The sequence below is a fragment of the Pseudophryne corroboree genome, chromosome 2 (genome assembly GCF_028390025.1).
Source record: "Pseudophryne corroboree isolate aPseCor3 chromosome 2, aPseCor3.hap2, whole genome shotgun sequence".
In the NCBI taxonomy this organism is placed as follows: Eukaryota; Metazoa; Chordata; class Amphibia; order Anura; family Myobatrachidae; genus Pseudophryne; species Pseudophryne corroboree.
This window is the reverse complement of record NC_086445.1, coordinates 1,030,895,920-1,030,922,100: the sequence shown is the minus strand read 5'-3', so window position 1 is coordinate 1,030,922,100 and position 26,181 is coordinate 1,030,895,920. Positions and strand designations below refer to the sequence as shown.

General features: G+C 48.3%; 1 long non-coding RNA gene across 2 annotated transcripts in view; it reads right to left on the bottom strand.

Moving 5' to 3' along the window:
* The window catches only part of LOC134988366 (uncharacterized), a 333,162-nt gene that overhangs the window by 201,551 nt on the left and 105,430 nt on the right, over window positions 1-26,181 (bottom strand). For both annotated transcript variants that reach the window (XR_010193855.1, XR_010193849.1), the window contains exon 5: window positions 16,529-16,793. This is a non-coding gene — a long non-coding RNA (uncharacterized LOC134988366). The remainder of the gene's footprint in view (window positions 1-16,528; window positions 16,794-26,181) is intronic.

The window sequence follows — 26,181 nt, the reverse complement described above, 5'->3', positions numbered from 1 at the left end:
CCCTTCCAAAAAACCCTCCCCAAACAGCACATGACGCAAAGAAAAATAAAAGAAAAAAGAGGTGCAAGATGGAATCCTTGGGCCCTCCCACCCACCCTTATGTTGTATAAACAAAACAGGACATGCACACTTTAACCAACCCATCATTTCAGTGACAGGGTCTGCCACACGACTGTGACTGATATGACGGGTTGGTTTGGACCCCCCCCAAAAAAGAAGCAATTAATCTCTCCTTGCACAAACTGGCTCTACAGAGGCAAGATGTCCACCTCATCATCACCCTCCGATATATCACCGTGTACATCCCCCTCCTCACAGATTATCAATTCGTCCCCACTGGAATCCACCATCTCAGCTCCCTGTGTACTTTGTGGAGGCAATTGCTGCTGGTCAATGTCTCCGCGGAGGAATTGATTATAATTCATTTTAATGAACATCATCTTTTCCACATTTTCTGGATGTAACCTCGTACGCCGATTGCTGACAAGGTGAGCGGCGGCACTAAACACTCTTTCGGAGTACACACTTGTGGGAGGGCAACTTAGGTAGAATAAAGCCAGTTTGTGCAATGGCCTCCAAATTGCCTATTTTTCCTGCCAGTATAAGTATGGACTGTGTGACGTGCCTACTTGGATGCGGTCACTCATATAATCCTCCACCATTCTTTCAATGGTGAGAGAATCATATGCAGTGACAGTAGACGACATGTCCGTAATCGTTGTCAGGTCCTTCAGTCCGGACCAGATGTCAGCATCAGCAGTCGCTCCAGACTGCCCTGCATCACCGCCAGCGGGTGGGCTCGGAATTCTGAGCCTTTTCCTCGCACCCCCAGTTGCGGGAGAATGTGAAGGAGGAGATGTTGACAGGTCGCGTTCCGCTTGACTTGACAATTTTCTCACCAGCAGGTCTTTCAACCCCAGCAGACTTGTGTCTGCCGGAAAGAGAGATCCAAGGTAGGCTTTAAATCTAGGATCGAGCACGGTGGCCAAAATGTAGTGCTCTGATTTCAACAGATTGACCACCCGTGAATCCTTGTTAAGCGAATTAAGGGCTCCATCCACAAGTCCCACATGCCTAGCGGAATCGCTCCGTGTTAGCTCCTCCTTCAATGTCTCCAGCTTCTTCTGCAAAAGCCTGATGAGGGGAATGACCTGACTCAGGCTGGCAGTGTCTGAACTGACTTCACGTGTGGCAAGTTCAAAGGGCATCAGAACCTTGCACAACGTTGAAATCATTCTCCACTGCGCTTGAGACAGGTGCATTCCACCTCCTATATCGTGCTCAATTGTATAGGCTTGAATGGCCTTTTGCTGCTCCTCCAACCTCTGAAGCATATAGAGGGTTGAATTCCACCTCGTTACCACTTCTTGCTTCAGATGATGGCAGGGCAGGTTCAGTAGTTTTTGGTGGTGCTCCAGTCTTCTGTACGTGGTGCCTGTACGCCGAAAGTGTCCCGCAATTTTTCTGGCCACCGACAGCATCTCTTGCACGCCCCTGTCGTTTTTTAAATAATTCTGCACCACCAAATTCAAGGTATGTGCAAAACATGGGACGTGCTGGAATTTGCCCATATTTAATGCACACACAATATTGCTGGCGTTGTCCGATGCCACAAATCCACAGGAGAGTCCAATTGGGGTAAGCCATTCCGCGATGATCTTCCTCAGTTGCCGTAAGAGGTTTTCAGCTGTGTGCGTATTCTGGAAACCGGTGATACAAAGCGTAGCCTGCCTAGGAAAGAGTTGGCGTTTGCGAGATGCTGCTACTGGTGCCGCCGCTGCTGTTCTTGCGGCGGGAGTCCATACATCTACCAAGTGGGCTGTCACAGTCATATAGTCCTGACCCTGCCCTGCTCCACTTGTCCACATGTCCGTGGTTAAGTGGACATTGGGTACAGCTGCATTTTTTAGGACACTGGTGACTCTTTTTCTGAGGTCTGTGTAAATTTTCGGTATCGCCTGCCTAGAGAAATGGAACCTAGATGGTATTTGGTACCGGGGACACAGTACCTCCAACAAGTCTCTAGTTGGCTCTGCAGTAATGATGGATACCGGAACCACGGTTCTCACCACCCAGGATGCCAAGGCCTCAGTTATCCGCTTTGCAGTAGGATGACTGCTGTGATATTTCATCTTCCTCGCAAAGGACTGTTGGACAGTCAATTGCTTGGTGGAAGTAGTAAAAGTGGTCTTACGACTTCCCCTCTGGGATGACCATCGACTCCCAGCAGCAACAACAGCAGCGCCAGCAGCAGTAGGCGTTACACGCAAGGATGCATCGGAGGAATCCCAGGCAGGAGAGGACTCGTCAGAATTGCCAGTGACATTGCCTGCAGGACTATTGGCATTCCTGGGGAAGGAGGAAATTGACACTGAGGGAGTTGGTGGGGTGGTTTGCGTGAGCTTGGTTACAAGAGGAAGGGATTTACTGGTCAGTGGACTGCTTCCGCTGTCACCCAAAGTTTTTGAACTTGTCACTGACTTATTATGAATGCGCTGCAGGTGACGTATAAGGGAGGATGTTCCGAGGTGGTTAACGTCCTTACCCCTACTTATTACAGCTTGACAAAGGGAACACACGGCTTGACACCTGTTGTCCGCATTTCTGTTGAAATAGTTCCACACCGAAGAGCTGATTTTTTTGGTATTTTCACCAGGCATGTCAACGGCCATATTCCTCCCACGGACAACAGGTGTCTCCCCGGGTGCCTGACTTAAACAAACCACCTCACCATCAGAATCCTCCTGGTCAATTTCCTCCCCAGCGCCAGCAACACCCATATCCTCCTCATCCTGGTGTACTTCAACACTGACATCTTCAATCTGACTATCAGGAACTGGACTGCGGGTGCTCCTTCCAGCACTTGCAGGGGGCGTGCAAATGGTGGAAGGCGCATGCTCTTCACGTCCAGTGTTGGGAAGGTCAGGCATCGCAACCGACACAATTGGACTCTCCTTGTGGATTTGGGATTTCGAAGAACGCACAGTTCTTTGCGGTGCTACTGCTTTTGCCAGCTTGAGTCTTTTCATTTTTCTAGCGAGAGGCTGAGTGCCTCCATCCTCATGTGAAGCTGAACCACTAGCCATGAACATAGGCCAGGGCCTCAGCCGTTCCTTGCCACTCCGTGTGGTAAATGGCATATTGGCAAGTTTACGCTTCTCCTCCGACAATTTTATTTTAGGTTTTGGAGTCCTTTTTTTACTGATATTTGGTGTTTTGGATTTGACATGCTCTGTACTATGACATTGGGCATCGGCCTTGGCAGACGACGTTGCTGGCATTTCATCGTCTCGGCCATGACTAGTGGCAGCAGCTTCAGCACGAGGTGGAAGTGGATCTTGATCTTTCCCTAATTTTGGAACCTCAACATTTTTGTTCTCCATATTTTAATAGGCACAACTAAAAGGCACCTCAGGTAAACAATGGAGATGGATGGATACTAGTATACAATTATGGACGGACTGCCGAGTGCCGACACAGAGGTAGCTACAGCCGTGAACTACCGTACTGTGTCTGCTGCTAATATAGACTGGTTGATAAAGAGATGTCATAGTATGTATGTATGAAGAAGAAAGAAAAAAAAACCACGGTTAGGTGGTATACAATTATGGACGGACTGCCGAGTGCCGACACAGAGGTAGCCACAGCCGTGAACTACCGTACTGTACTGTGTCTGCTGCTAATATAGACTGGTTGATAAAGAGATGTCGTAGTATGTATGTATGAAGAAGAAAGAAAAAAAAACCACGGGTAGGTGGTATACAATTATGGACGGACTGCCGAGTGCCGACACAGAGGTAGCCACAGCCATGAACTACCGTACTGTACTGTGTCTGCTGCTAATATAGACTGGTTGATAAAGAGATGTAGTAGTATGTATGTATAAAGAAGAAAGAAAAAAAAACCACGGGTAGGTGGTATACAATTATGGACGGACTGCCGAGTGCCGACACAGAGGTAGCCACAGCCGTGAACTACCGTACTGTACTGTGTCTGCTGCTAATATAGACTGGTTGATAAAGAGATGTCGTATGTATGTATGAAGAAGAAAGAAAAAAAAACCACGGTTAGGTGGTATACAATTATGGACGGACTGCCGAGTGCCGACACAGAGGTAGCCACAGCCGTGAACTACCGTACTGTACTGTGTCTGCTGCTAATATAGACTGGTTGATAAAGAGATGTCGTAGTATGTATGTATAAAGAAGAAAGAAAAAAAAACCACGGTTAGGTGGTATACAATTATGGACGGACTGCCGAGTGCCGACACAGAGGTAGCCACAGCCGTGAACTACCGTACTGTACTGTGTCTGCTGCTAATATAGACTGGTTGATAAAGAGATGTCGTAGTATGTATGTATGAAGAAGAAAGAAAAAAAAACCACGGTTAGGTGGTATACAATTATGGACGGACTGCCGAGTGCCGACACAGAGGTAGCCACAGCCGTGAACTACCGTACTGTACTGTGTCTGCTGCTAATATAGACTGGTTGATAAAGAGATGTCGTAGTATGTATGTATAAAGAAGAAAGAAAAAAAAACCACGGTTAGGTGGTATACAATTATGGACGGACTGCCGAGTGCCGACACAGAGGTAGCCACAGCCGTGAACTACCGTACTGTACTGTGTCTGCTGCTAATATAGACTGGTTGATAAAGAGATGTAGTAGTATGTATGTATAAAGAAGAAAGAAAAAAAAACCACGGGTAGGTGGTATACAATTATGGATGGACTGCCGAGTGCCGACACAGAGGTAGCTACAGCCGTGAACTACCGTAATGTGTCTTGCTGCGACTGGATGATAAATAATGATATAAAAAATATATATATATCACTACTGCAGCCGGACAGGTATATATATTATATAATGACGGACCTGCTGGACACTGTCTGTCAGCAGAATGAGTTTTTTTATAGAATAAAAAAAAAAACACCACACAAGTGAAGTCACACGACGAGTGTTTAACTTTTTCAGGCAATCACAATATAGTATACTACTAACTATACTGGTGGTCAGTGTGGTCAGGTCACTGGTCAGTCACACTGGCAGTGGCACTCCTGCAGCAAAAGTGTGCACTGTTTAATTTTAATATAATATGTACTCCTGGCTCCTGCTATAACCTATAACTGGCACTGCAGTGCTCCCCAGTCTCCCCCACAATTATAAGCTGTGTGAGCTGAGCACAGTCAGATATATATTATATACATAGATGATGCAGCACACTGGGCTGAGCAGTGCACACAGATATGGTATGTGACTGTCTTGTACTCCTGGCTCCTGCTATAACCTATAACTGGCACTGCAGTGCTCCCCAGTCTCCCCCACAATTATAAGTAGAGATGAGCGCCTGAAATTTTTCGGGTTTTGTGTTTTGGTTTTGGGTTCGGTTCCGCGGCCGTGTTTTGGGTTCGAACGCGTTTTGGCAAAACCTCACCTAATTTTTTTTGTCGGATTCGGGTGTGTTTTGGATTCGGGTGTTTTTTTCCAAAAACACTAAAAAACAGCTTAAATCATAGAATTTGGGGGTCATTTTGATCCCAAAGTATTATTAACCTCAAAAACCATAATTTACACTCATTTTCAGTCTATTCTGAATACCTCACACCTCACAATATTATTTTTAGTCCTAAAATTTGCACCGAGGTCGCTGTGTGAGTAAGATAAGCGACCCTAGTGGCCGACACAAACACCGGGCCCATCTAGGAGTGGCACTGCAGTGTCACGCAGGATGTCCCTTCCAAAAAACCCTCCCCAAACAGCACATGACGCAAAGAAAAAAAGAGGCGCAATGAGGTAGCTGTGTGAGTAAGATTAGCGACCCTAGTGGCCGACACAAACACCGGGCCCATCTAGGAGTGGCACTGCAGTGTCACGCAGGATGGCCCTTCCAAAAAACCCTCCCCAAACAGCACATGACGCAAAGAAAAAAAGAGGCGCAATGAGGTAGCTGTGTGAGTAAGATTAGCGACCCTAGTGGCCGACACAAACACCGGGCCCATCTAGGAGTGGCACTGCAGTGTCACGCAGGATGTCCCTTCCAAAAAACCCTCCCCAAACAGCACATGACGCAAAGAAAAAAAGAGGCGCAATGAGGTAGCTGACTGTGTGAGTAAGATTAGCGACCCTAGTGGCCGACACAAACACCGGGCCCATCTAGGAGTGGCACTGCAGTGTCACGCAGGATGTCCCTTCCAAAAAACCCTCCCCAAACAGCACATGACGCAAAGAAAAAAAGAGGCGCAATGAGGTAGCTGTGTGAGTAAGATTAGCGACCCTAGTGGCCGACACAAACACCGGGCCCATCTAGGAGTGGCACTGCAGTGTCACGCAGGATGGCCCTTCCAAAAAACCCTCCCCAAACAGCACATGACGCAAAGAAAAAAAGAGGCGCAATGAGGTAGCTGTGTGAGTAAGATTAGCGACCCTAGTGGCCGACACAAACACCGGGCCCATCTAGGAGTGGCACTGCAGTGTCACGCAGGATGTCCCTTCCAAAAAACCCTCCCCAAACAGCACATGACGCAAAGAAAAAAAGAGGCGCAATGAGGTAGCTGACTGTGTGAGTAAGATTAGCGACCCTAGTGGCCGACACAAACACCGGGCCCATCTAGGAGTGGCACTGCAGTGTCACGCAGGATGTCCCTTCCAAAAAACCCTCCCCAATCAGCACATGATGCAAAGAAAAAGAAAAGAAAAAAGAGGTGCAAGATGGAATTGTCCTTGGGCCCTCCCACCCACCCTTATGTTGTATAAACAAAACAGGACATGCACACTTTAACCAACCCCATCATTTCAGTGACAGGGTCTGCCACACGACTGTGACTGATATGACGGGTTGGTTTGGACCCCCCCCAAAAAAGAAGCAATTAATCTCTCCTTGCACAAACTGGCTCTACAGTGGCAAGATGTCCACCTCATCTTCACCCTCCGATATATCACCGTGTACATCCCCCTCCTCACAGATTATCAATTCGTCCCCACTGGAATCCACCATCTCAGCTCCCTGTGTACTTTGTGGAGGCAATTGCTGCTGGTCAATGTCTCCGCGGAGGAATTGATTATAATTCATTTTAATGAACATCATCTTCTCCACATTTTCTGGATGTAACCTCGTACGCCGATTGCTGACAAGGTGAGCGGCGGCACTAAACACTCTTTCGGAGTACACACTTGTGGGAGGGCAACTTAGGTAGAATAAAGCCAGTTTGTGCAAGGGCCTCCAAATTGCCTCTTTTTCCTGCCAGTATAAGTACGGACTGTGTGACGTGCCTACTTGGATGCGGTCACTCATATAATCCTCCACCATTCTATCAATGTTGAGAGAATCATATGCAGTGACAGTAGACGACATGTCCGTAATCGTTGTCAGGTCCTTCAGTCCGGACCAGATGTCAGCATCAGCAGTCGCTCCAGACTGCCCTGCATCACCGCCAGCGGGTGGGCTCGGAATTCTGAGCCTTTTCCTCGCACCCCCAGTTGCGGGAGAATGTGAAGGAGGAGATGTTGACAGGTCGCGTTCCGCTTGACTTGACAATTTTGTCACCAGCAGGTCTTTCAACCCCAGCAGACCTGTGTCTGCCGGAAAGAGAGATCCAAGGTAGGCTTTAAATCTAGGATCGAGCACGGTGGCCAAAATGTAGTGCTCTGATTTCAACAGATTGACCACCCGTGAATCCTTGTTAAGCGAATTAAGGGCTGCATCCACAAGTCCCACATGCCTAGCGGAATCGCTCCGTGTTAGCTCCTCCTTCAATGCCTCCAGCTTCTTCTGCAAAAGCCTGATGAGGGGAATGACCTGACTCAGGCTGGCAGTGTCTGAACTGACTTCACGTGTGGCAAGTTCAAAGGGCATCAGAACCTTGCACAACGTTGAAATCATTCTCCACTGCACTTGAGACAGGTGCATTCCACCTACTATATCGTGCTCAATTATATAGGCTTGAATGGCCTTTTGCTGCTCCTCCAACCTCTGAAGCATATAGAGGGTTGAATTCCACCTCGTTACCACTTCTTGCTTCAGATGATGGCAGGGCAGGTTCAGTAGTTTTTGGTGGTGCTCCAGTCTTCTGTACGTGGTGCCTGTACGCCGAAAGTGTCCCGCAATTTTTCTGGCCACCGACAGCATCTCTTGCACGCCCCTGTCGTTTTTTAAAAAATTCTGCACCACCAAATTCAAGGTATGTGCAAAACATGGGACGTGCTGGAATTTGCCCATATTTAATGCACACACAATATTGCTGGCGTTGTCCGATGCCACAAATCCACAGGAGAGTCCAATTGGGGTAAGCCATTCCGCGATGATCTTCCTCAGTTGCCGTAAGAGGTTTTCAGCTGTGTGCGTATTCTGGAAAGCGGTGATACAAAGCGTAGCCTGCCTAGGAAAGAGTTGGCGTTTGCGAGATGCTGCTACTGGTGCCGCCGCTGCTGTTCTTGCGGCGGGAGTCCATACATCTACCCAGTGGGCTGTCACAGTCATATAGTCCTGACCCTGCCCTGCTCCACTTGTCCACATGTCCGTGGTTAAGTGGACATTGGGTACAACTGCATTTTTTAGGAGACTGGTGAGTCTTTTTCTGACGTCCGTGTACATTCTCGGTATCGCCTGCCTAGAGAAGTGGAACCTAGATGGTATTTGGTAACGGGGGCACACTGCCTCAATAAATTGTCTAGTTCCCTGTGAACTAACGGCGGATACCGGACGCACGTCTAACACCAACATAGTTGTCAAGGACTCAGTTATCCGCTTTGCAGTAGGATGACTGCTGTGATATTTCATCTTCCTCGCAAAGGACTGTTGAACAGTCAATTGCTTACTCGAGTATAAGTCGACCCGAATATAAGCCGAGGCACCTAATTTCACCCCAAAAAACTGGGAAAACTTATTGACTCGAGTATAAGCCTAGGGTGGGAAATGCAAGTCTAGCCGTACACAGCCCTCAGTGCCAGATATGCCCCCACATTGCCAGATATGCCCCCACATTGCCAGATATGCCCCCACATTGCCAGATATGCCCCCACAGTGCCAGATATGCCCTCATAGTGCCAGATATGCCCCCACAGTGCCGGATATGCCCCCATAGTGCCAGATATGCCCCCACAGTGCCATACTGCCAGATATTCCCCCACGGTGTCAGATATACCCCCACAGTGCTACATGTGCCCCCACAGTGCCAGATATGCCCTCATACTGCCAGATTTTCCCCACGGTGCCAGATATGCCCCCACAGTGCTACACATTCCCCCACAGTGCCAGATATGCCCTCACAGTGCCAGATATACCCTCATGGTGCCAGATATGCACAGCCCCCAACCCCCCCCCCCACCCCCCCACTGCCGCCGCCTGTCTCTACTCACCATTGACGGGCTATGTGTAAACGAATGAAGGGGCAGCGGAATGCGGGCAGCAGCAGGCGGTGCGGGCATCGGTGGCCGGCCTTAGGTCATACAGGAAAGTCTGCAGCGGCTGAGGAGGCGGGCGGCGCGGCGGTGCTTCAGCGAGCAGGGAGAGGGAGACGGACGGCTGCAGCAGCGTCACTGATTGATGCACCAATTACAGTGCGCTGCTGCGGCTCCCGTGTCCCCCTCCCTCCTCCTCCTTCCCTCCTTCCCAGAGCTCTCTACGCTCTGCTCCGGAGCATCACTCGAGTATAAGCCGAGGGGGAACTTTTTCAGCACAAAAAATGTGCTGAAAAACTCGGCTTATACTCGAGTATATACGGTAGTTGTCAAGGACTCAGTTATCCGCTTTGCAGTAGGATGACTGCTGTGATATTTCATCTTCCTCGCAAAGGACTGTTGAACAGTCAATTGCTTACTGGAAGTAGTACAAGTGGGCTTACGACTTCCCCTCTGGGATGACCATCGACTCCCAGCGGCAACAACAGCAGCGCCAGCAGCAGTAGGCGTTACACGCAAGGATGCATCGGAGGAATCCCAGGCAGGAGAGGACTCGTCAGACTTGCCAGTGACATGGCCTGCAGGACTATTGGCATTCCTGGGGAAGGAGGAAATTGACACTGAGGGAGTTGGTGGGGTGGTTTGCGTGAGCTTGGTTACAAGAGGAAGGGATTTACTGGTCAGTGGACTGCTTCCGCTGTCACCCAAAGTTTTTGAACTTGTCACTGACTTATTATGAATGCGCTGCAGGTGACGTATAAGGGAGGATGTTCCGAGGTGGTTAACGTCCTTACCCCTACTTATTACAGCTTGACAAAGGGAACACACGGCTTGACACCTGTTGTCCGCATTTCTGGTGAAATACCTCCACACCGAAGAGCTGATTTTTTTGGTATTTTCACCTGGCATGTCAACGGCCATATTCCTCCCACGGACAACAGGTGTCTCCCCGGGTGCCTGACTTAAACAAACCACCTCACCATCAGAATCCTCCTGGTCAATTTCCTCCCCAGCGCCAGCAACACCCATATCCTCCTCATCCTGGTGTACTTCAACACTGACATCTTCAATCTGACTATCAGGAACTGGACTGCGGGTGCTCCTTCCAGCACTTGCAGGGGGCGTGCAAATGGTGGAAGGCGCATGCTCTTCACGTCCAGTGTTGGGAAGGTCAGGCATCGCAACCGACACAATTGGACTCTCCTTGTGGATTTGGGATTTCAAAGAACGCACAGTTCTTTGCGGTGCTTTTGCCAGCTTGAGTCTTTTCAGTTTTCTAGCGAGAGGCTGAGTGCTTCCATCCTCATGTGAAGCTGAACCACTAGCCATGAACATAGGCCAGGGCCTCAGCCGTTCCTTGCCACTCCGTGTGGTAAATGGCATATTGGCAAGTTTACGCTTCTCCTCCGACAATTTTATTTTAGGTTTTGGAGTCCTTTTTTTACTGATATTTGGTGTTTTGGTTTTGACATGCTCTGTACTATGCCATTGGGCATCGGCCTTGGCAGACGACGTTGCTGGCATTTCATCGTCTCGGCCATGACTAGTGGCAGCAGCTTCAGCACGAGGTGGAAGTGGATCTTGATCTTTCCCTAATTTTGGAACCTCAACATTTTTGTTCTCCATATTTTAATAGGCACAACTAAAAGGCACCTCAGGTAAACAATGGAGATGGATGGATTGGATACTAGTATACAATTATGGACGGGCTGCCGAGTGCCGACACAGAGGTAGCCACAGCCGTGAACTACCGCACTGTACTGTGTCTGCTGCTAATATATAGACTGGTTGATAAAGAGATAGTATACTCGTAACTAGTATGTATGTATAAAGAAAGAAAAAAAAACCACGGTTAGGTGGTATATACAATTATGGACGGGCTGCCGAGTGCCGACACAGAGGTAGCCACAGCCGTGAACTACCGAACTGTACTGTGTCTGCTGCTAATATATAGACTGGTTGATAAAGAGATAGTATACTCGTAACTAGTATGTATGTATAAAGAAAGAAAAAAAAACCACGGTTAGGTGGTATATACAATTATGGACGGGCTGCCGAGTGCCGACACAGAGGTAGCCACAGCCGTGAACTACTGTACTGTGTCTGCTGCTAATATATAGACTGGTTGATAAAGAGATAGTATACTCGTAACTAGTATGTATGTATAAAGAAAGAAAAAAAAACCACGGTTAGGTGGTATATACAATTATGGACGGGCTGCCGAGTGCCGACACAGAGGTAGCCACAGCCGTGAACTACTGTACTGTGTCTGCTGCTAATATATAGACTGGTTGATAAAGAGATAGTATACTCGTAACTAGTATGTATGTATAAAGAAAGAAAAAAAAACCACGGTTAGGTGGTATATACAATTATGGACGGGCTGCCGAGTGCCGACACAGAGGTAGCCACAGCCGTGAACTACTGTACTGTGTCTGCTGCTAATATATAGACTGGTTGATAAAGAAATAGTATACTCGTAACTAGTATGTATGTATAAAGAAAGAAAAAAAAACCACGGTTAGGTGGTATATACAATTATGGACGGGCTGCCGAGTGCCGACACAGAGGTAGCCACAGCCGTGAACTACCGCACTGTACTGTGTCTGCTGCTAATATATAGACTGGTTGATAAAGAGATAGTATACTCGTAACTAGTATGTATGTATAAAGAAAGAAAAAAAAACCACGGTTAGGTGGTATATACAATTATGGACGGGCTGCCGAGTGCCGACACAGAGGTAGCCACAGCCGTGAACTACCGCACTGTACTGTGTCTGCTGCTAATATATAGACTGGTTGATAAAGAGATAGTATACTCGTAACTAGTATGTATGTATAAAGAAAGAAAAAAAAACCACGGTTAGGTCACTGGTATATACAATTATGGACGGGCTGCCGAGTGCCGACACAGAGGTAGCCACAGCCGTGAACTACCGCACTGTACTGTGTCTGCTGCTAATATAGACTGGTTGATAAAGAGATAGTATACTACTAATATTATATACTGGTGGTCAGGTCACTGGTCACTAGTCACACTGGCAGTGGCACTCCTGCAGCAAAAGTGTGCACTGTTTAATTTTAATATAATATTATGTACTCCTGGCTCCTGCTATAACCTATAACTGGCACTGCAGTAGTGCTCCCCAGTCTCCCCCACAATTATAAGCTGTGTGAGCTGAGCAGTCAGACAGATATATATAATATTATATATAGATAATAGATGATGCAGCACACTGGCCTGAGCCTGAGCAGTGCACACAGATATGGTATGTGACTGAGTCACTGTGTGCTGTGTATCGCTTTTTTCAGGCAGAGAACGGATTATATTATGTACTCCTGGCTCCTGCTATAACCTATAACTGGCACTGCAGTAGTGCTCCCCAGTCTCCCCCACAATTATAAGCTGTGTGAGCTGAGCAGTCAGACAGATATATAATATATATAGATGATGCAGCACACTGGCCTGAGCCTGAGCAGTGCACACAGATATGGTATGTGACTGAGTCACTGTGTGCTGTGTATCGCTTTTTTCAGGCAGAGAACGGATTATAAATAAAAGTGGTGGTCACTGGTCACTATCAGCAAAACTCTGCACTGTACACTACTGAGTACTCCTAATGCTCCCCAAAATTAGTAAATCAAGTGTCTAAACGGAGAGGACGCCAGCCACGTCCTCTCCCTATCAATCTCAATGCACGTGTGAAAATGGCGGCGACGCGCGGCTCCTTATATAGAATCCGAGTCTCGCGATAGAATCCGAGCCTCGCGAGAATCCGACAGCGTCATGATGACGTTCGGGCGCGCTCGGGTTAACCGAGCAAGGCGGGAAGATCCGAGTCGCTCGGACCCGTAAAAAAAAACATGAAGTTCTGGCGGGTTCGGATTCAGAGAAACCGAACCCGCTCATCTCTAATTATAAGCTGTGTGAGCTGAGCACAGTCAGATATATAATATATACATAGATGATGCAGGCATGCAGCACACTGGGCTGAGCAGTGCACACAGATATGGTATGTGACTGAGTCACTGTGTGTACCGTTTTTTTCAGGCAGAGAACGGATATATTAAATAAAACAACTGCACTGCTGGTGGTCACTGTGGTCAGTCACTAAACTCTGCACTCTCTTCTACAGTATCAGCCTCAGGTCAATCTCTCTCTCTCTCTCCTAATCTAAATGGAGAGGACGCCAGCCACGTCCTCTCCCTATCAATCTCAATGCACGTGTGAAAATGGCGGCGACGCGCGGCTCCTTATATAGAATCCGAGTCTCGCGAGAATCCGACAGCGTCATGATGACGTTCGGGCGCGCTCGGGTTAACCGAGCAAGGCGGGAAGATCCGAGTCGCTCGGACCCGTGAAAAAAAACATGAAGTTCGTGCGGGTTCGGATTCAGAGAAACCGAACCCGCTCATCTCTAGTAATTATGCATAATGCTTTATAAATATGGTAACGAGTAGTAAATAGTGTTTTTCAAAGATACATGCAAACCAAAATAAGACACGACTTAAAGATACAGATATATGCATCCATCCACAGAACTTACTCGGTGATGCAAGCAACATATATCCGGAGATCTGCTCCGAGGCATCTTCCGGGAGCACTGCCATGTATCCGGAAATCCTCGCGTACTACAGAAATCATCGGCATATCGGCACATGGGCAGTAGACTCTAGTACGGAACCAGAGTCTACTGAGGTCATGTGCCGACATGAGGGAGGGAGGGCCGACAGAGGCTGTATGCAGGCCCTCCACTATCTTGATCCGCCCTTCTGCTGCAGACCCCTTAGGGTTGGCTTAAGGCTTGTGGGGGCCACAGGGCAGGGCCGGTTCCGGGGCTTCTTGCGCCCCGGGCTGCATTGGGGGGCGTGGCTTCATACAGGGGGCGTGGTCAGTTACGCCCACTGTACTGCAGTAGGATGTGCGGTGCGCGATGACGTCATCGCGCACCGCACAGCAAAGGTCCTCTCTATGAAGGGAACTAGACGCGTAGCGTCTAGTTTCCCTTCGTGGAGAGGACCTTTGCTGTGCGGTGCGCGATGACGTCAACGCGCACCGCACATCATTACAGTTTAGGTCCTCTCCAGGAAGGGGAACTAGACGCATAGCGTCTAGTTTCCCTTCACAGCGGGCAGCCCACGAAGGGAAACTAGACGCGTAGCGTCTAGTTTCCCTTCACAGCGGGCAGCGGCAGCGGGGGGCACCACAGCAGCAGCGGATCTTGCCATGGTGCGGCACCCTCCAGAAGGTGGCGCCCCGGGCAAAAGTCCTGCTTGCCTGTGGCAAGATCCGCTACTGCCACAGGGCAACTAACTTTTGGGAACACCTTCATACAGGAAATGGAATTACATTCATATACTGTAACAAGCTACAGTAGGTTCCTTGCAGACTCAGAGCCTGAATCAGATTTGTATATAATACTCCTTTCACACCGCCGATGCCGGATCCCACCCGGGAATTGGAAACGGGTCCTTCCCGGGTGGGATCCGGCATTGGCTGCTGCTGCAGGCTTCCCCGACCCGGCAATATGCCGCGCGGGTTGCCATAGCAGTGGAGGCGAAGCCGGTGGTTGGGGGCGGAGGTGGAGGCGGCGCTGGGAGATGAGATCATCTCTGCGCCGCCTCTCCCTGCTGTAGTAAACGGGTCCCGGGTCATATCGACCTGGGAGCCCGTTTACGCAGCCGGTATTCAACTCGGGTATAACACTGCTTTATTCCCGGGTTGAATTGCTGGGTCAGACGACCCGGGATTTCGGCTATGCCCATTTCATACCGCGTGTCGACCCGGCAATATGCCGGGTCCATACCGGGTTATTTGTGCGGTGTGAAAGGGGTATTAACCAGTGTGCATCTGCATCTCTCTTCCCCCAGCATAGTAGTAGAAGCCTCAGCATGATAGAACCTCTTGATATCTTTAGTAATAGGATGTGCAGTCCAGGTCCCTTCCTTTTTCCACTATATTTGTGTATATATTGTACACTGGAAGGCAAGGCTTCCTTCCTCTGGTATTGGCACTCCTCCCATTCACCCTCAGGTGTTTTAATAAGCTGGATTCCTGCATTTCAGATCACACATTGATAAGGCCTATTTATGTCGCTTTCAGATCGCAAATGCCGGATCCCACCCGGTAAGAGAAACGTGTCCTTACCGGGTGGGATCCGGCATTTGCTCTTCTCTGCTGGCTTTCTGACCCGGCAATATACCGGGTCGGTTGCCATAGCAGCGGGGGGCGCAGCAGGGGCGGGAGTGGAGGCGGCGCTGGGAGATAAGCTCATCTCCTGCGCCGCCTCTCCCTATGCTGTGAATGGGAGCCGTGTCGCATCGAAACGGCTCCCATTCACACTGCACCTGACCCGGTATTCAACCCGGTAATAACCCTTCTTTTTAACCGGGTTGAATTACCGGGTCAGGCGACCCGCTAATTCAGCAAAGGAGCTTCCACATCGCACACTGACCCGTTTCGACACGTCAATATGCCGTGTCGATACCGGGTTATTTGTGCGATTTGAAAGGGGTATTAGAGGTAAGTCCTGAATAAATGTATAGAACAGAGGTTCCCAAACTGTGTCCCGTGGCTCCCTGGGGTGCCTCGGGACACTTGCAGGACCAATTCAAATTATTCATGGTCAATATAGTAGGCAAAACCAGTGCTGGTGGCTGCCCGTCATAAAATATGTGGCCAAACAGAAGCAAATCTTGTCCCTCACCACACAACTGACCCTAAGGATTACATAGAAACGCCATCTACTTAATGTAATATTTCTTTCTAAATTTCTCAATAAGACATTTTGGCCTCGGGGTGCCGTGAAAAAAATTCTGATATTCTAGGGTGCCGTGATTCAAAAAAGTTTGGAAACCACTGGTATAGAATGTGATAGTATTAGGAATGTTAGGGACCCATGTGAAGAAGTCACCTGGCCGCGGTACATGGGCCCGCATATTTGCGCAAATGTGTGCTAAGAACTTCAATTATACTCCATGTTAATTGTGAGGGTTTATTTAAACTATCAGTATTCTTAGTGCAAAGAGTGTGCATTTGCATCTCTCTTCCTCCAGAGTGTATAATCCTAAAGGGACCACCCTTTTCTATGAATAAAGGGATCACCCTGATAATATATATAATAGCGCACCTTAGGTAATTCTTTTTCTGCATTTCTATATTTGGTCTCCACCAGCAGGGGACCACCTGAAAGGTGACGATCACTCCGTGACTTGTCAGTCACAGTCCCAGTTTCTCGGAATTTGGAAATTATGCACCTGACAGCGGTATGTGGATTTGGAGGTCTTTCTGGGTGCTGAATGTTATAATCTGCAGCTATGACACGGAAACTTTGTTCTCCAGACATCAAAATGACCTCTGTTCTCTCCTCTTTTGTCATAGCTATCTTCAGTTACCTGCAACAAAAAAGTGTTGTAACTTTTGAACCATAAGTGCTATTTCAAATCTGTTTGAAGCAATAAACTTTTCAAGAAATTGACATGTTACACGACCCCCTTTCCATTTGAAAAAATGTAATCAAATTCAAGATGGCAAATTTCAAGATGACGCCCATGTTCGGTACATACCTTAAAAGATAGCCCAGCTCACCCATACCTTACTGGAGTATTCAGTTTTCCCATTTCCTGCACAGTTTTTGAAACTAAAGGATGTACTGCGACTTTTGAACCACCCTGTATATATATACAGTTAGGGATGCCAATCCCTGGCCGTTTTTTCAATCCCGGGATTCGGAATTGAAAAACGCTCGGTAGCGGTGCGGGAGGGAGGGAGGCTTGGTAGCAGCGCAGGAGGGAGGCTGTTAGAGAGCACTGCACAGAGGGATGGTGGGTGTAAGTAATACTACTTACTATTAGGTGGGCGGCAGCCATGGACACACTGAACGCGGCGGCATTTCAAATGAAGCGCCGGCTGCCAGCCAACCAGAGCTGGCGGACCGGCAGGCAATCAGGGAAGCGGCCGCAGCTGTCACTCCTGATTGGCTGCCGCTGCTGCGGCAGCTTCCCTGATTGGCTGCCGGTCCGCCAGCTCCAATTGGCTGGCGACCGGCGCTACATGTGAAAGGCCGCCGCATTCAGCGTGTGTCCATGGCTGCGGCCCGCGTAATAGTAAGTAGTGATGAGCGGGTTCGGTTCCTCGGAAACCGAACCCCCCCGAACTTCACCCATTTTACACGGGTCCGAGGCATACTCGGATTCTCCCGTATGGCTCGGTTAATCCGAGCGCGCCCGAACGTCATCATCCCGCTGTCGGATTCTCGCGTGATTCGGATTCTATATAAGGAGCCGCGCATCGCCGCCATTTTTACTCGTGCACTGGAAATGTTAGGGAGAGGACGTGGCTGGCGTCCTCTCTGTTTATTAATGTTGCTGCAAATATTTGTGCTTATTGCTTAATTGTGAGGACTGGGGAGCAGCTGTATTATATAGGAGGAGTACAGTGCAGAGTTTTGCTGATCAGTGACCACCAGTTTCATCTGTTCTCTGCCTGAAAAACGCTCCATATCTGTGCTCGGTGTGCTGCATATATCTGTGCTCACACTGCTTTATTGTGGGGACTGGGGACCACCAGTATGATATAGGAGGTGTACAGTGCAGAGTTTTGCTGACCAGTGACCACCAGTATTATACGTTCTCTGCCTGAAAAACGCTCCATATCTGTGCTCAGTGTGCTGCATATATCTGTGCTCACACTGCTTTATTGTGGGGACTGGGGACCAGCAGTATTATATAGGAGGAGTACAGTGCAGAGTTTTGCTGACCAGTGACCACCAGTATTATACGTTGTCTGCCTGAAAAACGCTCCATATCTGTGCTCAGTGTGCTGCATATATCTGTGCTCACACTGCTTTATTGTGGGGACTGGGGACCACCAGTATGATATAGGAGGTGTACAGTGCAGAGTTTTGCTGACCAGTGACCACCAGTATTATACGTTGTCTGCCTGAAAAACGCTCCATATCTGTGCTCAGTGTGCTGCATATATCTGTGCTCACACTGCTTTATTGTGGGGACTGGGGACCAGCAGTATTATATAGGAGGAGTACAGTGCAGAGTTTTGCTGACCAGTGACCACCAGTATTATACGTTGTCTGCCTGAAAAAGCTCCATATCTATGCTCAGTTGCTGCATATATCTGTGCTCACACTGCTTTATTGTGGGGACTGGGGACCAGCAGTATTATATAGGAGGAGTACAGTGTAGAGTTTTGCTGACCAGTGACCACCAGTATTATACGTTGTCTGCCTGAAAAACGCTCCATATCTGGGCTCAGTGTGCTGCATATATCTGTGCTCACACTGCTTTATTGTGGGGACTGGGGACCCACAGTATTATATAGGAGGAGAACAGTGCAGAGTTTTGCTGACAGTGACCACCAGTAAATATAGCAGTACGGTACGGAAGGCCACTGCTCTACCTACCTCTGTGTCGTCAAGTATACTATCCATCTAGATTCTATACCTGTGGTGCATTTTAGTTTTGCAGTTTGCTGACAGTGACCACCAGTATATATAGCAGTACGGTACGGAAGGCCACTGCTCTACCTACCTCTGTGTCGTCAAGTATACTATCCATCTAGATTCTATACCTGTGGTGCATTTTAGTTTTGCAGTTTGCTGACAGTGACCACCAGTATATATAGCAGTACGGTACGGAAGGCCACTGCTCTACCTACCTCTGTGTCGTCAAGTATACTATCCATCTAGATTCTATACCTGTGGTGCATTTTAGTTTTGCAGTTTGCTGACAGTGACCACCAGTATATATAGCAGTACGGTACGGAAGGCCACTGCTCTGCCTACCTCTGTGTCATCAAGTATACTATCCATCTAGATTCTATACCTGTGGTGCATTTTAGTTTTGCAGTTTGCAGACAGTGACCACCAGTATATATAGCAGTACGGTACGGAAGGCCACTACTCTACCTACCTCTGTGTCGTCAAGTGTACTATCCATCTAGATTCTATACCTGTGGTGCATTTTAGTTTTGCAGTTTGCTGACAGTGACTACCAGTATATATAGCAGTACGGTACGGAAGGCCACTGCTCTACCTACCTCTGTGTCGTCAAGTATACTATCCATCTAGATTCTATACCTGTGGTGCATTTTAGTTTTGCAGTTTGCTGACAGTGACCACCAGTATATATAGCAGTACAGTACGGAAGGCCACTGCTCTACCTACCTCTGTGTCGTCAAGTATACTATCCATCTAGATTCTATACCTGTGGTGCATTTTAGTTTTGCAGTTTGCAGACAGTGACCACCAGTATATATAGCAGTACGGTACGGAAGGCCACTACTCTACCTACCTCTGTGTCGTCAAGTATACTATCCATCTAGATTCTATACCTGTGGTGCATTTTAGTTTTGCAGTTTGCTGACAGTGACCACCAGTATATATAGCAGTACGGTACGGAAGGCCACTGCTCTGCCTACCTCTGTGTCATCAAGTATACTATCCATCTAGATTCTATACCTGTGGTGCATTTTAGTTTTGCAGTTTGCAGACAGTGACCACCAGTATATATAGCAGTACAGTACGGAAGGCCACTGCTCTACCTACCTCTGTGTCGTCAAGTATACTATCCATCTAGATTCTATACCTGTGGTGCATTTTAGTTTTGCAGTTTGCTGACAGTGACCACCAGTATATATAGCAGTACAGTACGGAAGGCCACTGCTCTACCTACCTCTGTGTCGTCAAGTATACTATCCATCTAGATTCTATACCTGTGGTGCATTTTAGTTTTGCAGTTTGCTGACAGTAACCACCAGTATATATAGCAGTAGGGTACGGAAGGCCACTGCTCTACCTACCTCTGTGTCGTCAAGTATACTATCCATCTAGATTCTATACCTGTGGTGCATTTTAGTTTTGCAGTTTGCTGACAGTGACCACCAGCATATATAGCAGTACGGTACGGAAGGCCACTGCTCTACCTACCTCTGTGTCGTCAAGTATACTATCCATCTAGATTCTATACCTGTGGTGCATTTTAGTTTTGCAGTTTGCTGACAGTGACCACCAGTATATATAGCAGTAGGTACGGAAGGCCACTGCTCTACCTACCTGTCACGATCCGGGTATCTGGACGCCATTTCTTACCTATCAGATGCCTCCTAAGGCTGGCTCAGCGCTCCAGGACCGGATCCCATCTGTTATCCTGATGTGCACATTCCCGCATCCTCTCCTGTCTCTCTGGACGCAGTCACAGTAACGCCTTATACATCTGGCATGGCGTCTCCCGCGGCCTCCGCCGCCGTCCCTGAGCTTCTGCATTCAGAGTGGCGATTACGTCAGCCGCGGCCTCCGCTGTGTCCGCGTGGTCGGATGTGCATCTGTCAGCCTGGCGTCTCCTGTCTCCGGTGGCCGGCGCCGCCATTACTCTTACATCTTGGATTCTGTCAGCTGATCTTTCCTACCAATCCGTTGTCAGTATTATTAATTTGCATAATTGCCTAGCCAATGCCTTCCTTGCTGCAGGTATAAATAGGTTGTGTCTGAGCAAGGAAGGCGTCAGTGCTTTGGTTGTCAAACCTAGTTCCAGTTTGTCTCTCTTCTGTGAATGTCTTCCAGGTTCCAGCTCCTGTCTCCAGACTTCTGCTATAGAGACCCGCACCAGCATTCCATCTGCGGTGTAGCCTGACTCTCCGATCCATTCTGGACTCACCTGTTTCCAGCTACAACATCACCTGCTTCCAGCTCAGCTTCCAGCAGTGTACAGCTTCTCTTAAAGGGCCGGTGTCCTTTCTGCAGTTTACCACTCTCCACCGGTATTATTATTTCTCCGCTCTCAAATTCTACATTTCATCTACATTGCATCGCTCTCAAGCTTTATTTATTATTTAACTGGTTCCAGCCAGTATCCACTCCGTGCCAACACCTGTCTGGTTCTAACCAGTACCCACAGCAGCATTTTATCTACAGCAGTCCAGCTTTCCCTGGAACACCAGCTGGTACGACCCTGGGCTTTCCTCATTGCTACAGTTGAGCCTGGTAAGGACTTTCCAACTTGCAGATAATAAGAACTGTCTCATACCACCAGAGCTCTGTGGCCCCTGCCACCCTGTAATACCCAGGAACTGTATTATTATTTCTCTGCTGATTTTTATGTTACTTTTTACTGCTACTGTGATGCATGGAGTTTGTCATAAATAAATATCATTGACGTTTACTCAAGTTGTCGTGGTCACGCCTTCGGGCGGTTTCTCTTCATGTTACTTACATGTCCAGGGGTCTGATACAACCTCCCAGGTTCCGGTACATCTCAGCCCCTGCAACTGAGGCTGCCTTCCGTCAGCTCAGGCCCTCAGTTGTGACAGTAAGCACTGACCAAATGAATCCAGCCGGAGACCAGGATCAAGCGGCAAGGCCGATGCAAGAACTGGCAGCCCGACTTGAACATCAGGAGGCTGCACAGGGCCACATCATCCGCTGTCTCCAGGATTTCTCTACTCGGCTGGATGGGATTCAGACAACTCTCCGTGGATCAGGCGCATCTGGGGCGTCAACCACAGTGACTCCAACTATAACCCCACCCACCTTACCCGTTTCTGCTCCACGTCTTCATCTTCCAACGCCAGCAAAATTTGACGGATCTCCAAGATTCTGCAGGGGATTTCTCAACCAGTGTGAGATTCAGTTTGAGCTACAACCTGGCAATTTTCCCAGTGACCGTACAAAAATTGCCTACATCATCTCACTTCTCAGTGGCTCAGCCCTTGACTGGGCATCACCGTTATGGGAGAGGTCCGACACCCTGCTATCTTCTTACACTGCATTCGTGTCAACATTCAGGCGTATCTTCGACGAGCCAGGCCGGGTAACTTCAGCTTCATCTGAGATTCTCCGTTTACGCCAGGGATCACATACTGTAGGACAATATCTTATACAGTTTCAGATCCTGGCATCTGAACTGGCATGGAACGACGAGGCCCTGTATGCTGCATTCTGGCATGGTTTATCCGAGCGTATTAAAGATGAGTTAGCTACCAGAGACTTACCCTCCAAGTTAGATGAGCTAATCTCACTTTGTACAAAAGTTGACTTACGTTTCAGAGAGAGAGCAACTGAGCGTGGAAGATCATCTGCTCCAAAATCTTCTGCTCCTCCTCCTCGCCAACTGTCACCAACTAAAGATGAACCCATGCAAATTGGCCGTTCCCGTTTAACTCCTGCTGAGCGCCGAAGACGTCTCTCTGAGTCTCTCTGTCTGTATTGTGCAGCCCCGTCTCACACTATTCATGCCTGTCCCAAACGTCCGGGAAACTTCAAATCCTAGCTCGCCAAGGAGAGGGCCGGCTAGGAGTAATGATCTCCTCTCCATCTCCTCAAGATTGTAATCTCCCAGTCTCGCTTCAAGTTGCTCAACGTTATCAGAACGTCATTGCCCTCCTGGATTCCGGAGCAGCTGGGAACTTTATTACCGAAGCCTATGTTAAACGGTGGTCCCTACCCACCGAGAGACTTCCTTCCTCCTTTTCCTTAACTGCCGTGGATGGCAGTAAAATTTTTGATACAGTTATTGCTCTAAGGACTCTACCAGTTCGTCTGAGAGTGGGAGTTCTTCATTCCGAACTTATTTCACTTTTAGTGATTCCAAGAGCCACACATCCTGTGGTCCTGGGCCTTCCATGGCTCAGTCTTCACAATCCTACAATTGATTGGACGACTACGCAAATCCTGGCATGGGGTCCCTCCTGTGCTGAGACATGTTTGTTTAAAGTGTTTACATTTAATTTAAGCGCACCATTGCTTTTTCTTTTTCTTTATACAACTGTTTGAGGATTTAGCTAATCCTTTAATGTGTGCAGCTGAAGTTAAACAATTAAATATAATTGGTTCAATTGCGCCGGGAGTTGGGGTGTGAATAACACCTTTCCTGTGGTTAAAGTGGTTAAAGTGTTGCCTGTCTGTTCTTCCTCCCCCAGGTCGTCTGATGTTCCACCTCCTCCATATCAAGATTTCACGGATGTGTTCAGTAAAGCTTCTGCTGATATCCTTCCTCCTCATAGAGAATGGGACTGTCCGATTGATCTCGTTCCAGGGAAGGTTCCACCTCGAGGCCGAACTTATCCGTTGTCTCTGCCCGAGACGCATTCTATGGAGGAATACATTAAAGAGAACCTAGCAAAGGGGTTCATTCGACCTTCTTCTTCTCCAGCCGGCGCAGGCTTCTTTTTTGTAAAAAAGAAAGATGGTGGTCTGCGGCCGTGCATCGACTACAGAGGTTTGAACGACATTACCATCAAGAACCGCTATCCTTTACCCCTGATTACTGAGCTCTTTGACAGAGTTAGCGGAGCTACCATCTTTACAAAGCTGGACTTGAGAGGTGCATACAATCTCATCCGGATCCGTGAGGGTGACGAGTGGAAGACCGCATTTAACACCCGTGACGGACATTATGAGTACCTCGTCATGCCCTTCGGATTGAGCAATGCTCCAGCTGTCTTCCAGCATTTCGTCAATGAGATCTTCAGAGACATTCTATACCGTCATGTCGTGGTCTATCTAGATGATATCCTCATTTTTGCCAACAATTTAGAGGAACATCGTTTTTGGGTAAAGGAGGTTCTGTCCCGTCTCCGTGTCAATCATCTCTATTGCAAATTAGAGAAATGCGTCTTTGAAGTCAAGTCCATTCCGTTTCTAGGGTACATTGTGTCCGGTTCCGGACTAGAGATGGATCCTGAGAAACTACAAGCAATCCAGAATTGGCCGGTACCCTTAACCCTCAAAGGGGTCCAGAGGTTCTTAGGGTTCGCCAATTATTACCGAAAGTTTATACGAGACTTTTCCACCATTGTGGCGCCTATTACTGCTTTCACCAAGAAGGGTGCTAACCCGTCCAAGTGGTCTGAAGAAGCCATGCAAGCTTTTCATCTTTTAAAACAGAGGTTCATCTCTGCGCCTGTCCTGAAACAGCCTGACATCGACTCTCCTTTCATCCTAGAGGTGGATGCCTCCTCCGTTGGAGTAGGAGCGGTGTTATCTCAGAGGGCTAAAGATGGCCATTTACATCCTTGCAGTTTCTTCTCACGGAAGTTCTCACCAGCGGAGCGCAACTATGCCATTGGCGACCAGGAGTTGCTAGCCATCAAGCTCGCTCTAGAGGAATGGAGATATCTGTTGGAGGGAGCTTCTCATTCAATCACCATCCTTACAGACCACAAGAACCTTCTATATCTGAAAGGCGCACAATGTCTCAACCCTCGTCAGGCCAGATGGGCACTTTTCTTTTCCAGGTTCGACTTTAAACTCCAGTTCTGTCCGGGCTCTCAGAATCGCAAGGCCGATGCCCTTTCCCGCTCATGGGAGCAAGAAAATGAATCAGAGTCTTCAGACAAGCATCCTATTATAAGTCCGTTGGCATTCTCCACGGTAGGGATGGACTCTACGCCCCCATCAGGGAAAAGTTTTGTGAAGCCGACACTAAGGAAGAAGCTCATGCATTGGGCCCATGCTTCCCGCTTTGCCGGACATACAGGTATCCAAAAAACCCTGGAGTTTATCTCTAGGTCCTATTGGTGGCCAACTCTGAAAAAGGACGTTTTGGAGTTTATTGCATCTTGCCCAAAGTGTGCTCAACATAAAGTATCCCGCCAGTCGCCTGCGGGGCAACTGGTTCCACTATCTGTTCCCCGTCGACCATGGACCCATTTGTCGATGGATTTTTATTACAGATTTGCCCATGTGCAACAAGTTTAATACCATCTGGGTGGTAGTTGACCGGTTCACCATGATGGCACACTTCATTCCTCTCACCGGTCTTCCGTCAGCTTCCAAGTTGGCTCAAGTATTCATACAAGAGATCTTTCGACTCCACGGTCTTCCAGAAGAAATTATCTCAGATCGAGGAGTTCAATTCACAGCCAAATTCTGGCGAAGTTTATGTCAAGCCCTCCAAGTCAAGCTAAAGTTTTCCACGGCTTACCATCCTCAGACCAATGGTCAAACTGAGAGGGTGAATCAGGACTTGGAGTCCTTCCTCCGCATCTATGTGTCCTCCTCTCAAGATGACTGGGTTCAATTACTTCCCTGGGCCGAGTTCTGTCATAACAACCAGTATCATTCTTCATCTTCTTCAACACCATTCTTCACCAACTTTGGATTCCACCCTAAAGTCCCTGAGTTCCAACCGCTTCCAGCAACTTCTGTTCCCGCAGTGGATATCACCTTGCATCAGTTTGCCAATATCTGGAAGAGCGTACGATCAGCTCTGCTCAAGGCATCGTTCAGGTACAAGAAGTTTGCGGATAAGAAGCGTCGAGCAGTTCCTGCTCTCAAGGTGGGTGATCGGGTATGGTTATCCACGAAGAATTTGAGGTTAAGAGTTCCCAGTATGAAGTTTGCACCTCGCTACATCGGTCCTTTTAAAATTGATCAAGTCATCAATCCTGTTGCTTACAGACTCCAGTTGCCTCCCTTCTTAAAAATACCCAGGACATTCCATGTTTCCCTGTTGAAACCGCTAATCTTGAATCGGTTTCATTCCTCACTTCCTCCAACTCCGAAAGTCCAAACTCAACGAGGCGTTGAGTATGAAGTAGCCAAGATCCTGGACTCACGTCACCGTTACGGTCAACTTCAGTATCTTATTGACTGGAAGGGTTATGGCCCTGAGGAACGTTCATGGACCAATGCTTCTGATGTCCATGCTCCTGCCTTGGTCGGAGATTCCATTCCAAGTTTCCTCAAAAGCCAAAGAAGTGTCCTGGGGCTTCTCCTAAAGGGGGGGTGCTGTCACGATCCGGGTATCTGGACGCCATTTCTTACCTATC